Here is a 15673-nt window from a genome sequence, read left to right as displayed (position 1 = left end):
CAAAATCATAATCAAATTTCTTCTTTTCTTCTTTGTAATCCTTACAGAAGTGTCCAAATTCACCACAATTCAAGCAAACAACTTTGGACTTTGTAGGAGATTTAGATCTCCCCTTGGACTTGGATTTATCATTTGTCTCGTTCTTATTTCCTTTTTCCGTAGGTCTTCCCTAAATAGTTAGTGCTTCCTTTGAACTAATGGATACCTTCCTCCACATCTCTTCTCCAAGAAAGGCACCCACCATGTCTTTATAATTCAAAGCAACATAGTTACTAGTAATAGTCATAGCAATATAATACCATGAATTAGGAAACAAACAAAGCAAGATCTGACATTTCTCCTCCCCATCCATCTTGACACCAATAGATTTCGATTGAGCCACAACATATTGAATACTTTGAGGTGATCTAGAATTCATCCACCCTCTTCCATTTTCAAGGAATACATTTTTTTCCTCAAAAAAGTCTAATTCTATAAAGATTTGGCTTGATATATCTCACCAAGTTTATTCCATATATTCTTTGTATAGATCTCTTCATGGACATTGACCATAACATAATCCGCCAAGTACAAATTGATTAGACCCTTGGCTTTATGGTCCATAACATCATATTGAGAAATTACAGTAAGATCTATACATTTTGAGAAATTCATATCAATAGCATCTCATAGATCTTGATCTAGTAGTAGATCCTCCATCTTCAGCTTCCACATCTCAATATTAGTTCAATAATATTTCTCAACTTCTATTCTCTTTGATGAAATTTGTCATTTGAAAATTCTTGCAACAAGATTAAAAAGTGTTGTCTACAGAAGCTCCCACTCAAATATGGATTTTGTTTAAAAATCCCAACAACCCACAACTAGAACTGTGATAGTGCTTTGACACCACTTGTTAAGAAGTTAAGGTTGCAGAACAACTTCCTACACTAATCTTGAGAGGAGGGTAATGCAAAAAAAATTAAAATCTTTACGCAAATTAAATAGGAATTAAACATAAATAACACAATACGATTCATACCATAACACATTTATTTACATGGGAAAATCCATTTCGAGAGAAAAGACCCCACACTTCAAAAGTTGTCCAACACATTATTCAAAAATCAATAATAGATTACAATATACTTGCAGAGCAAGCTTCTCATAGGAATGTCACCAACTAGTTATCTAAAGGTAACTCAATAGCTAAAAGACATATATGGAATGGAAGGAGAAGTATGGATACCACACATATATGCATTTCTACCAATCATCAAATTTTAGAGATAAAATATAATTCAACAAATGACAATATTTCGACACTGTTGGAGTAGCACAACATTCATGGCTCATCCAAGCAATCAATTCATTAAGAGTGAATATTTTCATTGGAAAACATGTGATCCATAATATATTTTTAATGGAAAAACAAATATTGTAAATGGGCAAAAATTCCCAAAACTATTTTGTAACAGAAACATCAAAATATTGTAAAAAGTTGCTATTAGGTCCAAGGCTGACTTGTTTTGCCTCCTATAAAATAGAACTTGTAATATTGTAATACACATCAATTCTTAGTTCATAGATCAAATCTAGTTGATTTTTTTGTGAATTTTGGAGATATTTAATAAAGAGAAGTATTGTTCAATGTTGCAGAACAAAATTTGCATGTAAGTGAAACACTTTGTATGACAATTTTTATATTTAGATTACAATATATGAAAAATTATGTATGAATTCATAATTTTCTCTTTTAAGGAAATTAAGGGTTTCTAAAATTATTGATATACAATTATTAAATGGTGTATCTTGTGTATTGCTTTTATTCAATTAATTCATTAAATATGCTTTAAATAAGATATGGAAAAATATGTGGTGCATTGAGGAATCATCAAGTAGATTTATAGATTATATCATTTCTTAGACATCATTGTAAGGTACTGACTCTAAAGTCCTCTAATTTTGAATTTTGTTGTTAGAAGAGGGAAATTGCATGTGACAGTTTGAATTTGTAGCCCTAGATAGGCACATATTTAAGAATATCTATCCAAAACCTAGATTCCCAAAACCTTAAATTTAATTTCTTTTACCATGTTCAAATTGTTCCATGTTCTCAAGGTGTTGACGTGAATAAGTTATTAATGATCTAACTAATCTAATATAAAATGGTTTAGACCTTAATAAAGCTATGGGAACATATCTTCTTTCATTAATATCTTGTTATAAAAGGGCTAATAGTTTAAATATTATAATAAGGCTACCCTCTTGTTCTAGCATGGCCTAAAGTGTAAATGAGAGCAATTTATTGTCACCTATTTGTTGACTAATAATTTGAGTATCAAGTACTAAAGGTGGCTACTTAATAGAGATAATTAGGCAATCAATTGTAAACACCAATAGAGCCAACAATTAAATACAATTAAAGTATAGGTATAAACATGAGACTTGATGAAATTTTTTGAAAAACTAAATGGAGATTCAAACACAAGCCATCATGGTTCAAGTCAAAAAAAGGAAGCACAAATAAAAATTAAAATGAATAAAAGGGTTAATCATGATATTTGGAGACAAGTAAAGAGACATGGCCATACTACAAGACAAAGAAATGACCTCTCATATATATATTGCTAGGCATACAAAAACCTTAGTTTTAGATTTCTAAGGTTGATTATTTCTGAAGGGCTATGTATTACTAAAAATTATTGTTAAATAATCTTCCATCTCTCCTATCATATTTGATGATAAAGAAAAAATTATTGAGTAGAAGAAAACATTGTTGAAATTATTGTCACCTTTCTTTCATAATCTTATAATATTTTTATTGAAAATAAGAGGTTAAACACTAATATGTATTGTAAAAAATGTGATTATTAAATAATCTAGAATATTTCTTAAATTTTAAGTGTAAAGATTGTATGTTCTTTTGTTACATTTAAAGTAGAGGGAAATCAGTCAAAAAATGTGTTAGTGATTGATTGATTGAAATGTTTCCATAGAGAAACGTGTAGAGATTGTATGTTGTCTTATTCTAAACATTTTAGGTAGAGGGAAATTAGTCAGAAAAATGTGACAAGAAATGAGTGAAATGTTGATTGAAATATTTGCAATAGGGAAGATAGTCTAGTGGACCACCGCCCAACACCAACTTTAGATATCATTATATTTTAAAAAAAATCATTATCAGTATTCATAAAGATACCTCTTGACAACTATGAATAATTCTAATCTCAAAGTTGATGCCCACAAAGACTTATTGAAATGATTCTAATTGTACAACTAAAAACTCTTCAATTATTAATCATATCTGATTTTTGAAAGAATTTGAAATTCACATATGCAAGCCTTACCTACACCAGACAATGAATTGACTTTCCCAAATCTTATTGCTTTAAATGGGAACCTTTCATTTACTATTTATAGAGAATCAAAATTGACTTACTTTCAAACAGTTTTTATGGAATTAGTAGCATTTAAAGCGAACAGAATAAGGAGCATGGAAAAGAGGAAATAATAATAAGAAATATATATATATATACCCACTTTCCAGCAGGAAATGAATTCCAAATTCATTAAAAAATGATACATGACAGACAAGTATTTGAGAGGCACTGCAACCTTAAACACTCACTCACTCAACTTACACAGCAGTTTATACCAGACGCAATTTCTTTTTCATGTGGATCCACAATAGAATTAAGTATGAGTAATACGGTTATAATGCGTTATTATTATTCTGAATGTTGGAGATCCGCGCATGAACATTTGGCTGGCGCAAAAATTCTTTCACTAAAAAGCACAACAATATAATCTGCGTCGTTTAAATATAAAAACCCTAATCTTGTAATGGACCACCACGGTTCAAATCCCAGGACCACCATCTACCACAGAGGAGGACCACAAACCCTAGAGGACCACAGACAATTTTTCCATTTACAGGGAAGTTTAGATTCTCGAAATTTCCTGCAACACGGGGAAAGAGTCTGTTTCTTCTCTTTAAGAATTACACGACAGAAATCTTGCAGATATTTAATGGAAATGGAAACGGAATCGCTGTTACGTGTCGAGCATTTCGCCTGAAAGAAGTTGAATCCTAGTTTACGTGCCATGGCCAGCAACAAGCATCATTCTGAAAATATTGTAAAATAGGCCTATAATTTGCACACTTTTCAGAAAAGAAAGCGGCGGATTCGATGCGTTTTCTGATTCAGCAGAGACGCAGGTGAAGCGTGCCAGAAGAAACGGGAAATATGATAGTTGCAGAGGAATCGATTCACAGTTTCCTATTTTAGAAATTTTCTTCCTTTTGCACGCCTGCATTTATTACCTATTTTTCGATATTGACGAAGACATTGAAGAACGGAATTTTTCAGTTTGGCCCCTGGTCTGATGCAACGTACGGGACGGTGCAGATCGATTCCAAATTCCTTGGGAATCAGTTTTCGCCGTTTGTTTTCCTGTGATCTGAGCCAGGGTATTTTAGGAAAGGATCTGATTCTGATTCTCACCACCTAGAGGACGAATAGTGAGCTGCCAATGGCAAGGCCAATGATAATACAAAGACATTGAAGAACGGAATTTTTCACAGTTTGGCCCCTGGTCTGATGCAGCGTACGGGACGGTGCAGATCGATTCCAAATTCCTTGGGAATCAGTTTTCGCCGTTTGTTTTCCTGTGATCTGAGCCAGGGTATTTTAGGAAAGGATCTGATTCTGATTCTCACCACCTAGAGGACGAATAGTGAGCTGCCAATGGCAAGGCCAATGATAATACAGTTAAGAAGATTTCCGTTATTTATTGCCGTCTGCTGACAGTTCCGTGACGAAATCGCATTCCCGAGGTTCGAACCTCCAACGACCGTTCCCCGTCGAACGCGTGGCGACAAATCAGATTCTATTAAGGGCGGTCAACTGTCTCCTTGTCTTTTTGTGTGTTTTTATTTTTGAGGGAATAAAGTATCATTGGCTAGGCATTGAGCGACAATTGGTCCCCTCAATAATGGACGACGGGAGCAGGTAGCAAATTATGTCCTCTTGTGCTAGAAATGTATAGTTTAATGTCCTCACAAGTGTGTTGGAAATTGAATGCCTAAAAAGTATTCTCTCAATGCACCATGTTTATCTTCTCATTGTAGGGGAGGGGTAAAAGTGGGAGGGCCATTTCCTAGGGTTAGATGATTTTTGGAGGTGGGTCAAAAGGTTCATTTTTGAGTGATTTTGATGGATTGGTTCTTTTATTTCGTAGTAATAGTAGTTTAAGTAAAGGAGGTTGTGATTTGTTGTAATGTAGAGATGCTTGTTGATATTTTAATGTTAATTCAGTTGTGTTCAGAGATGCTTCTTGGTATTTTAATGTTAATTTAGTTGTGTTCAGCAAAAGAATAAAGATAAAGTGTTGAGGATTTACTCAATAAGTTATAATTTGTTGCAGTGTAGAGATGATGATGTTGATGATATTTAAATGTGGTCCAGTTGTATTCAACAAAAGAATAATTTAGTTAATGTGTTATAATTTGTTGTAATGCAGAGATGCTGATGATATCTAAATGTGATCCACTGTGTTCCTCAAAAGAATAAAAATAAAGTGCCTAGACACTGCTTGATATGTTAGAATTTGTTGTAATGCAGAGATGCTGTTGATATTGAAATGTGGTCCAGTTGTATTCATCAAAACAATAAAGATGATGTGCAGAAGGTTTACTTAATATATTATAATTTGGTTTGTTGTACAAATGATACTAATATTTAAATGTGATACAATTGTATTCATCAAAAGAATAAAGATCAAGTGTAGATAGTTTACTTAATATGTTAAAATTTGTGTTAATGCAAAGATGATGATGACGTTATCCAGTTGTGTTCGTCGAAAGAATAACGATAAATATGATGATGGTGATATTTAAATGTGATCTGCTATATTCATCAAAAGTACAAAATAAAGTGCTTAGACACTACTTGATATATTAGAATTTGTTGTAATGTGTAGATTCAGTCGATGTTTATATGTGGTCCAGTTGTATTCAACAAAAGAATAAAGATAATGTGTAGAAGGTTTACTTACGCTCAAATGATGCTAATATTTAAATGTGATACAACTGTACACATCAAAACAATAAAGATCAATTTCAGAGAGTTTACTTAATAAGTTATAAATTTTTGTCATAATGTAGAGATGATGATGATATTTAAATGTAATATAGTTGTGTTCATGAAAAGAATAAAAACATAGATGACAATGATATTTAAATGTGATCCATTGTATTCATCAAAAGATTACAAATAAAGTTCTTAGACACTACTTAATATGCTATATTTTTTTGTAATGCAAAAAAATGATGTTGATGTTTAAATGAGGTCCAGTTGTATTCATCAAAAGAATAAAGATAAAGATAAAGTGTAGAGTGTTTACTTAATATGTTATAATAATTTCTTGTAATGTAGGGATGGCATTGATATTTAAATGCAATCCAATTGCATTCATCAAAAGAATAAAGATAATGTTGAGAGTTTACCTAATATATTATAATTTTTTGTAATGCAGAGATGATGATGACATTTAAATGTGTTCCAATTGTGTTCATCAAAAGAATAAGACAAATTTCTTTGGCATTATTTGTTATAATTTGTTGCAATGTAGAAATGATGTTGATATTTACATGCAATCTAGTTGTATTCATTAAAAGAACAAAAACAAAGTGCCTAGAATACTTCACCTTATATTCCAATTGTTTTATATTCATTTTAACCTTGTCTTTACCTATTTTATTTTGGTTATGTTCAATTCAACATACTTTTTCTTAGAAATTGTTATCAACATATAAGGTTCTTATATTTTAGTTTTATGGGTAACAAGCATATTACTAAGGTTGCGTTCAATTCAACATATGTTTTATTAGAAATTGATAAAAATTAACAAATTGGAGATTTTAATCTTATTGGTTTGGACTTAACCAATTTATTATAATTTTTTATCATCATAAATTGAAATATAGATCTAGATCTATTGTGTTCCTTGACCTAATAGAAATACACTTGTGATCACGTATCATTTATCCAAATTGATATTTTACACATGTCAAAATAAATCCTCCCAAAAATTGAAATGCTACATATCAACAAACATACTAAACATCTTAATTTAATATCTAAGATACAATATCGGAAGAGAAGTCTTGGAAACACTAAAACATCATGTCATATAACATCTTGGAATATAGATCATCTTCTTGAAAGTATATTGGAGTCGAGCAATCAACATTGCATCAACAAATAGTAAACTTAGACCATCTTGTATTCACACGTCTTATATATTATTCACTCTGTATAAATGATAAAAAAAGATTCGATCAAGACTTTAAAACTCCTACGTTTCAAAATCAACACAACAATCAAACATGTTTATTAACATTAAATTAATCTAAAATCAAATATAAACATGTGAACATAAGATTTATATTTTAAAATTCCACTCTAAGACAAACATAATTATATCAAAATATAACAAAACTGTACATAATCAAACAATATTTCAATCTATCATAAGAATAAATAAATAAAATTATATTATAATATTTAAACTGAAACATCAATTTTAAAAACTTCCACACAAAGAAACCTTAAAGGTCATAGTCTAGGTGAAATGGTAATAATAGCAAGAGACGGGAGCATTTAAACAAGATCCACTCCTATATTTACAATTGTTGAGATAAGTCCACACATTTATTTATGATAATGTAACCTTATAGCTACAAGCTACGCATAACGACAACATAACGCAAAATCAGTGATCTTCCGTACTTTAAAAAAAGTCAAAAAGCATGACGCCTGTCAAAGTTGAATCCCGTGAGAATGTCTTGTCTATTATGAATGTTGCCATATAAAGGCCTTAAAACATTACGTTCATTGAACAACGTTAACGTTGGGTTGAACGTTGAAAGAGGGAGGGCCTCATCATTAGTAAAAGTTGGTTTGTTTTTTATATTATTATTATTATTATAATAATAATGATGATATTAATGTCCAACTAATGATAATGTGCGTTGAAGAAGTAAAAGTAACATATACTTTTCGAAACAGTTAATTAATCTAATTTAATTAAGTTATATATGCCTTAATGATTAGGTATGGAACATATCCATAAAGATTGAAATGAATTGTGTATCTTGATGTTAGAGAAGAGACAACTGATTTGACCATGATTTGACCATGATTTGAAGATTTTTTTATGAGATGTAAATTTGAAATTAGAATTGGCATATTCATAAATTGAGATGAATATACTTTATGAAATTTAAAATCATGTGTGAATTTATATCAATCTTACAACCATGGTACCAATTTTTACATCGACAATTATGACAAAATATGTTATAGTAGGTTCCGTGGTACCCATAATATAGTCTTGTCTATACTTGCACATACAAAGAGAAGTTTTTGTGTTAAAGAATATCATTGAAGCTTGTTGAGTTATAATGTGTAATTGTATTGACTTCTGACATGCACCTTGGTCAAAATACTAATATCAATTTAATGATTTGATTAATGTTGAAAGACAAAAGAAGTTACAAATCTAAATTGATTTACCATAATGAAGACTCAAGAGATGGACATAGAGTAATGGATGAATGAAGTTCGAGTTGGTGCAAGAACTAGGTCATTTGGTGTTTATTTATGCAAGCGTTGATGTTATCAAAATGGTTGATGTAAAATTGGGCTATGACAACTTAATGCGAGTGACCCAAAGTATGATAAAAGGATCGTGGTGAATAATGATCATAATGATCTAGGTGCATGATATTGAAATTTTTGCACTAAAGTTGACAAATAAGGAATGGCTAGAATTAAATTAGTCTAGTGCAATAAGGATTTTTGAAATCTAAAAAAAGGGTCAAGGTTTCACATATAATGGCTAATGTTGAGTTGGGTCAAGAAGGAACCAATTTCTTAAAACTGGTAGAGGAAATGCAATTTTAAAATCGGAGAATTTTATGAGTATGGATAAGATGTTTTTGAAAGCAAATATGAGTTTGTGGACAATTGGAGTGTCAAATCAATAAAAAATCATGTCATATACTTAGGACACCCACACAAATCATTATAAAAGAGGAGGAAATTATAGTTTGGAGGTATTTTTCATTACTATATTTTGCCCCACTTTGGTGTGCATTTAAGCCTACCATAAAAACAATTGATTCTAAAAATGATAATCAATTAATGAAATTCTCGATAAAATAAATTTAATCTAAAAAATGAATATAAATTTATGATATTAATAATATAATAGGAAAAAATCTATTCATACGTAAGATACACACCATTGTGATAATTTCTTGAATGTAGATGAATGATAAAATATGCCCTCACTTTTTGTTCATCATTAGGAACTGTTATGAATGTATATAACTAAAATAAAAAATTAAAAAATTCCTTCTTATTGATAAGATCAATGAAAAATGAGATATGAACATAAAATAATATTTTAAGTAACAAACAACAAGAAGCTAATGTTAATGAGAACCATCAAATGTTTGCATCTAATAAGATCCTCCTTTTATATCATGCTACACAAATGAACTTGTATCATCCACAAATATTTTTATATAAACAAAGGTGTCATATAGATGAAACTTGTAATGTAGTCTTTAGAGAGAAGTAATCTTTTGTTTGCACACATGATATATCCTTGAATGCTTCTTTTGTAATATTTGTATCAATTTAATTCTTATGATTTGTAAGCATACCACCATATATCCATCCTTTGGTGTCCTTGTATGGATATAATGTTTCAATTTTCACTATGGATTCCATATGGTGTTCTAAATGTAGATGACATATTTTACACATAACCTTTCGATTTTTTTTCTACCAACCTTAGAATAATCTTCCCTATCTCACACACACATAATGAATATCCTTGAACTTCTCAATAAGATCTTGAATGTTATTCATAAATAAAATTTACATATATCCATAGTATGCCCATGTTTGTTACAATAATTAGAAAAGCAATGAGTGTTAGGGTTCTTTGGCACATATCCATCTAGATGTATATCAACAAATTTGACAGGAAGAAGCATGATAATTTGTTCCTATAAAAGTGGTTTTAATATCGCATGTGTATGCTCTTGGAATTTAGTGAACTTATTTTGATTCATTTCTTGTTTTTTAATGATTTTCTTAGGATAAATAATTTTAATAAGATATGTACCCTTATTCTATTTTATTTCTCATATTGGATGACATGATAAGTATATAGAACTACATAATAGCCACTTATGATAAAAATTAGTATTGTATACACCTAAAAATGGTCTGAAGATAATTAATTAAATACGAGTTATTTAATTAATCCCCCTTCCCAATTAATCGAATTCACAAGCAAATTTGATTAATTCCCTTATTCATCTACTAGTAAATAAATCTACATGATTTATTTATATAGTTCATTTCATATCCCTTTTGATTAATTAATCTAAATTAATTAATCCTCCCCCCCCCATCTAAATCAATTCTTCTTATCCCTAATTAAAATTAACAAAATCAAGTTGAGATTAATTACCATTTTCTAATTATTTGAATTCTATATTCAAATGAGCACATGGCTCCTAACTTTTAACCACCTAGCCTAACCACACTCTAACCTAACCCATTCCACCTAACCCTGAGTTTAACTAACCCTATCTTATCTTGCACATCCTAACCTCCTTACCTTAACCTCCTATGGTGTGGATATCCTCCCCTTGAGACACATGGCATTTTTGCCACATGTCTTCTCCCTTGGACACTTGCCCTCTCATGAGCTAGGCTCCTTGACACTTGTCACCACAGAGATGACAAGTGTCTCTTCCTCCAACCTCTTCTCCAACTTCCTCAATCTTGGCCCTTGATATCTTTAGATCAGATCTAGACCGTCGATTCCTGCCACCTCAACTTTGGCCTTGGAATTCCTATAAATATCCCCCATTTTGGAGCAACAAGAATCCCTTGCATTCATAGTTTTAGGATCATTACTATAGGCATTTTCATTTCAATCATCTAGTAATTAGCATTTTGGATTAATCATAGCATGTTAATCTAGTTTCTTAGATCATGCATTTCATATCATTTGCATAATCAATCATGATCAAGTAGCTACTCAACTCTTGATTTGCTACTTTGGAGGTCATTGCTCTGCTGAGAGCAATCATCCAACACCCTAAGGGTCCTCAAGAATAGAGGAAAATGGGACATTCTAAGGAAGGCTTATGGTTTGCATCTTTAATTTAGTTTTCAATTAAGCTTTCCATTATGTTTTATTGTCTCACTATATGTGTATGCTTGCTCCTATTTACCACATTTTTAGCATCACAAGTATCACCTTGTAAAAATTAATTAGAGATAAAAGTAAAATGTTTCATGAAAAAAATACACAATATTTATGAATAAAGTGTAAAAGTCGTGATGCAAACCAAGTCATAATAGTATTTCATCATTTAAAATTTGTATAAATATCAAGTGCATTCCACAATTTTATTATCATCTATATGTACATTACATGTGGTGCCAAAAATTAACATGTATATATGTACTTATATTCTAGAAATTTATATTACCATTAAATGCATTAATCAAGGTATATTAAATGCACTATAATGTACAGGATCTAAAACATCATGAGATATAAAAAATTATTTTCAACATGTTTATCATTAAATTTTATTGGTTGAGAAAGATGATCATCATATGGAACATCATGTGATAAATACACTAAAGAATACTCATCAAGCAATCAACATCGTGAAGGAGTTCATTATATAAGTCATCAAGAGAGAAGGAGGTGATAGTTCTGATACTTAATATAAGTACAGATCCAATAGCCAACAAGATGAGAGGGAGGGGTGAATCATACAAACTTAATCATCCATAAAAACATCAGATTCAACCTCGGTAACATATATATCAGCAATATAACTAAAACTGTTAAACATGCAAACTCAAAAGCATATGAACAATATAAACCTCATAACACCAGATTTAACATGGAAACCCAAATAGGGAAAAACCACTACGGGATTTCAGACCCACTAAGAAATATACTCTTCTAGAGTATGCTCGGTTAAAAGAAAATCCTGTTAAAGATTACAAACACATTGCTAGATGTGACCCGGTTAAGGGATTTCCCTCAGATCTGTTAAGATCTTCACTTTGTTAGAAGTGACCTTGTTAAAGGATTTCAAACACTCAATCAGAATGTCACCTTGCTAGAGGGTTTACATATAAGACTATTAAGTCCACTCGGTTAAGAGATTTTCTGTAACTTTCACAAAATAACAGTAATAAAATCTATCTGCAACTTCACATCTAAAATGCTAAAGCAGATTCTTATTTGTTCAATACAATGTAGACATAGAACTAATCTTGTCTATCTGTTGGGCTTATATACTCTATTATTCTAACAGGTCTTCAAGCTTCTGTGCTCGGTAATCACTATGTAGCATCCCTGTGCATACACTTGCCTGCATACATTGTTTATCAATATTTTAGTATTTATAAACAATTAGGTAACCGCTTAATCTCCTTGATCACATTTCCCATGATCAATCATAGCCATCAGATCTTCAATCTTGTCTAGGGTGAATGCATCTTTTGATTTGAAAATATTTTACCTCGCCTTGGAACTTGCATACTAGTCTTGGAACTTGTGCCAGGGTATTGCGGTTCAATCTGAGCTGTAGATCTTCATGCCGACTTTTCATTGCCTTAGATTCGTTAACAAACTTCTTCCATGGCTTACCAATCATTTAATCCGCTCCAGCTCATCAGCTTCCTTCATTAAATATCGCATGTAAACATTTAATGCATTCTGTTATAGCTCTGTTATAACTCGGTAACAACTCGGTGAATACTAAACTTCACTCGGTGGACATTCCGCCTTCATTAATCGATAGCGATAACCTTAGGGTTTACCGACTAGGTTTCTTAGGGTTTACCGACTAGGTTTCTTAGGGTTTACCGACTAGGTTCTTTGGTTGATAATATAGTATAGTATTAACCTTTACAATTTACAACATATGTATGATGTTAAAACAATCTAAAACATCATGATCTCATCATTGTCTAACTCGGTAGTAGTTGCCCATTGAATACCTTATTCATCCCCTTATTCATCATATTCTTTCCTATGTCTTTTACCGACATCTTTATAATATTCATATCATACTTCTCAAGATATGGCAACATCATACTGAATTAGAAAATCAATTTCTTGACATCAATGACAAAATAATAATATCAAGACAATAAAACATCTTTAATCAGTTATATCCATAATCATCAACAACCTTCTCAATATCCTTATGAAATACCAACAATCTTTCATTGTCTGTTATAATGAAATATTGCCAACAATCTCCCCCTTTGGCATTGATGGAAAAACCAATTGATTTGACCTTAATAGATTCGGATTGTTGTGATTCTGAAATGCTGAAATGCTCTCCCCCATACATTAGACTTCTCCTGTTTTCTTTAGTCTTCTTTCCAATCTGTAGTTTGCTTAGTTTGCACATAGTCTTCTCCCCTGATAGGTCTTCTCTCAGTTGTCTCTTCTTTATAGTAATCTTCTCCCCCTTTGTACGTCTTCTCCCCCTTTGACAACAATGCCAAAAAGTAAAGAACTAAAAGATAATTTCTTTCTGTAAGTAGTTATTTCCTGTTGTTGTGTATCAACTAAGTCTCGATCAAAGCATTTGTCTTCAATTCCTATTCCCTGTAATATTTCCTGTATTAATTCCTATACACCTTTAGAAAACATCCTAAAGTGTATAACTCAGCATCAACTCCCAAAAGATATTCATTAGTCATCGGATTGATGCTTTCACCGAACTCGGTCAGTGAGTAAAAGATAGGGGTAGGACCCCTAACTTACTTTTGAGATATTCAAAAGTGTCCTTTGGTAGTGGCTTGGTGAAGATATCTGCTATTTTCTCCTGTGTTAACATATTCCAACACCACTTTCTTCTCTTGAGCTTCTTCTCTAAGATAATGATACTTGATAGATATGTGCTTTGTCTTAGAGTGCATAATAGGATTTTTTGAAATATTAATGGCACTAGTATTGTCACAGAATATAGTTACTGGCTTGGTAACTTTCTCATTTATACCTTCCAATAGTTGTTTGATCCATGCAATGTTGGTACAATTCAATGTTGCAGCAATGTATTCAGCTTCTGTTGTTGACTATGAAACACATCCTTGTTTCTTGCTAAGCCAACTCACTAGTCTTTCTCCTAAAAAGAAAGCTCCCCCACTTGTACTTTTTCTGTCATCAATGTTGCCTGCCCAATCAGCATCAGTATAAACTTTTAAATCAAAACCATTTCCTTTCTGATATACTAAGCCATAATCCTCTGTGCCTTTCAAGTATCTAAAAACTCTTTTGATTGCTGTCATGTGTGTTTCCTTAGGATCTGCAGAGAATCTTGCAACTATAGCTACTGCATGTGCTATGTTTGGTTTGCTGTGAACAACATAATGTAGTTTTCCAATCATGGATCGGTAAAGTGTCTCATCAACATATGCAGATTCATCATTCTTAGATAATTTACAGTTGGCAGTCATAGGAGTACTTACTGGTTTTGAATCATCCATTCCAAATTTCTTCAAGATTTCCTTTATGTACTTGGATTGAGTAATGAAAATCTCATTTTTCATTTGCATTATCTATAAACCTATAAAATACTTTATCTCACCGATTAATGACATCTCAAATTCTTTGCTCATTTCATTTCCAAAGTTCTTGCATAAAGAGTCATTTCCATAAAATATAATATCATCAACAAATATGGTTGAGATCAGTATTCCATTTTCATCATTCTTCATGTACATGTTGTTGTTCTCACTTGTCCTTATAAAACCAATCTTAATCAAATAAGAGTGCAATCTTTCATACCATGTGCTTGGTGCTTGTTTCAAACCATATAAAGCTTTGTTCAATTTACATACCTAATCTTTATTATTGTCTTCAACAAATCCTTTAGGTTGTTCAATGAAAACTTCTTCTTCTAATATTCCATTCAAAAATGCAGATTTGACATCCATTTGATATACCTTGAAATTATTGAAAGTAGCATAGGCCAACAATGTTCTAACTCCTTCAAGTCTAGCAACAGGTGCAAAAGTTTCACCTTAAGCAATTCCTTCTTCTTGAGCATAACCTTTGCAAACTAGTCTTGCTTTGTTTCGAATGACTTCACCTTTTTCATTTAGCTTGTTTCTGAAAATCCACTTTGTACTGATTACATTTTTGTCCTTCGGTCTTGGGATTAGTGTCCATGTGTCATTCTTCTTGATTTGATCAATCTCTTCTATCATAGCATTTACCCAATCTTCACTATTAAATGCCTCTTTCACTATTCTCGGTTCAAATTCAGATATCAAGCATGTGTTATGTCTTAGTTTGTTCCTTGTCATCACTGGATCATCCTTATCTCCTATAATCTGACTTGGTGCATGATGTCTTTTGACATACTTGGCTAATACAGGCTCGATAGGCTCTGTATGATCTTCTTCATCACTCAATAACTGGATATTCTCTTCATTTTCTTCAACCGTCTTCTTGGTAGGACTTCTCGGTTGAACATAGACAAATTCATCATAGTCTTCTGGTTCCTTGGAATTTCCTTCATCATTTCTTTCTGCAAATTCATCAATTTTCACAT

Source organism: Cryptomeria japonica, chromosome 10 (assembly GCF_030272615.1).
Source record: "Cryptomeria japonica chromosome 10, Sugi_1.0, whole genome shotgun sequence".
Lineage (NCBI taxonomy): Eukaryota > Viridiplantae > Streptophyta > Pinopsida > Cupressales > Cupressaceae > Cryptomeria > Cryptomeria japonica.
This window is presented reverse-complemented; position numbering follows the sequence as displayed.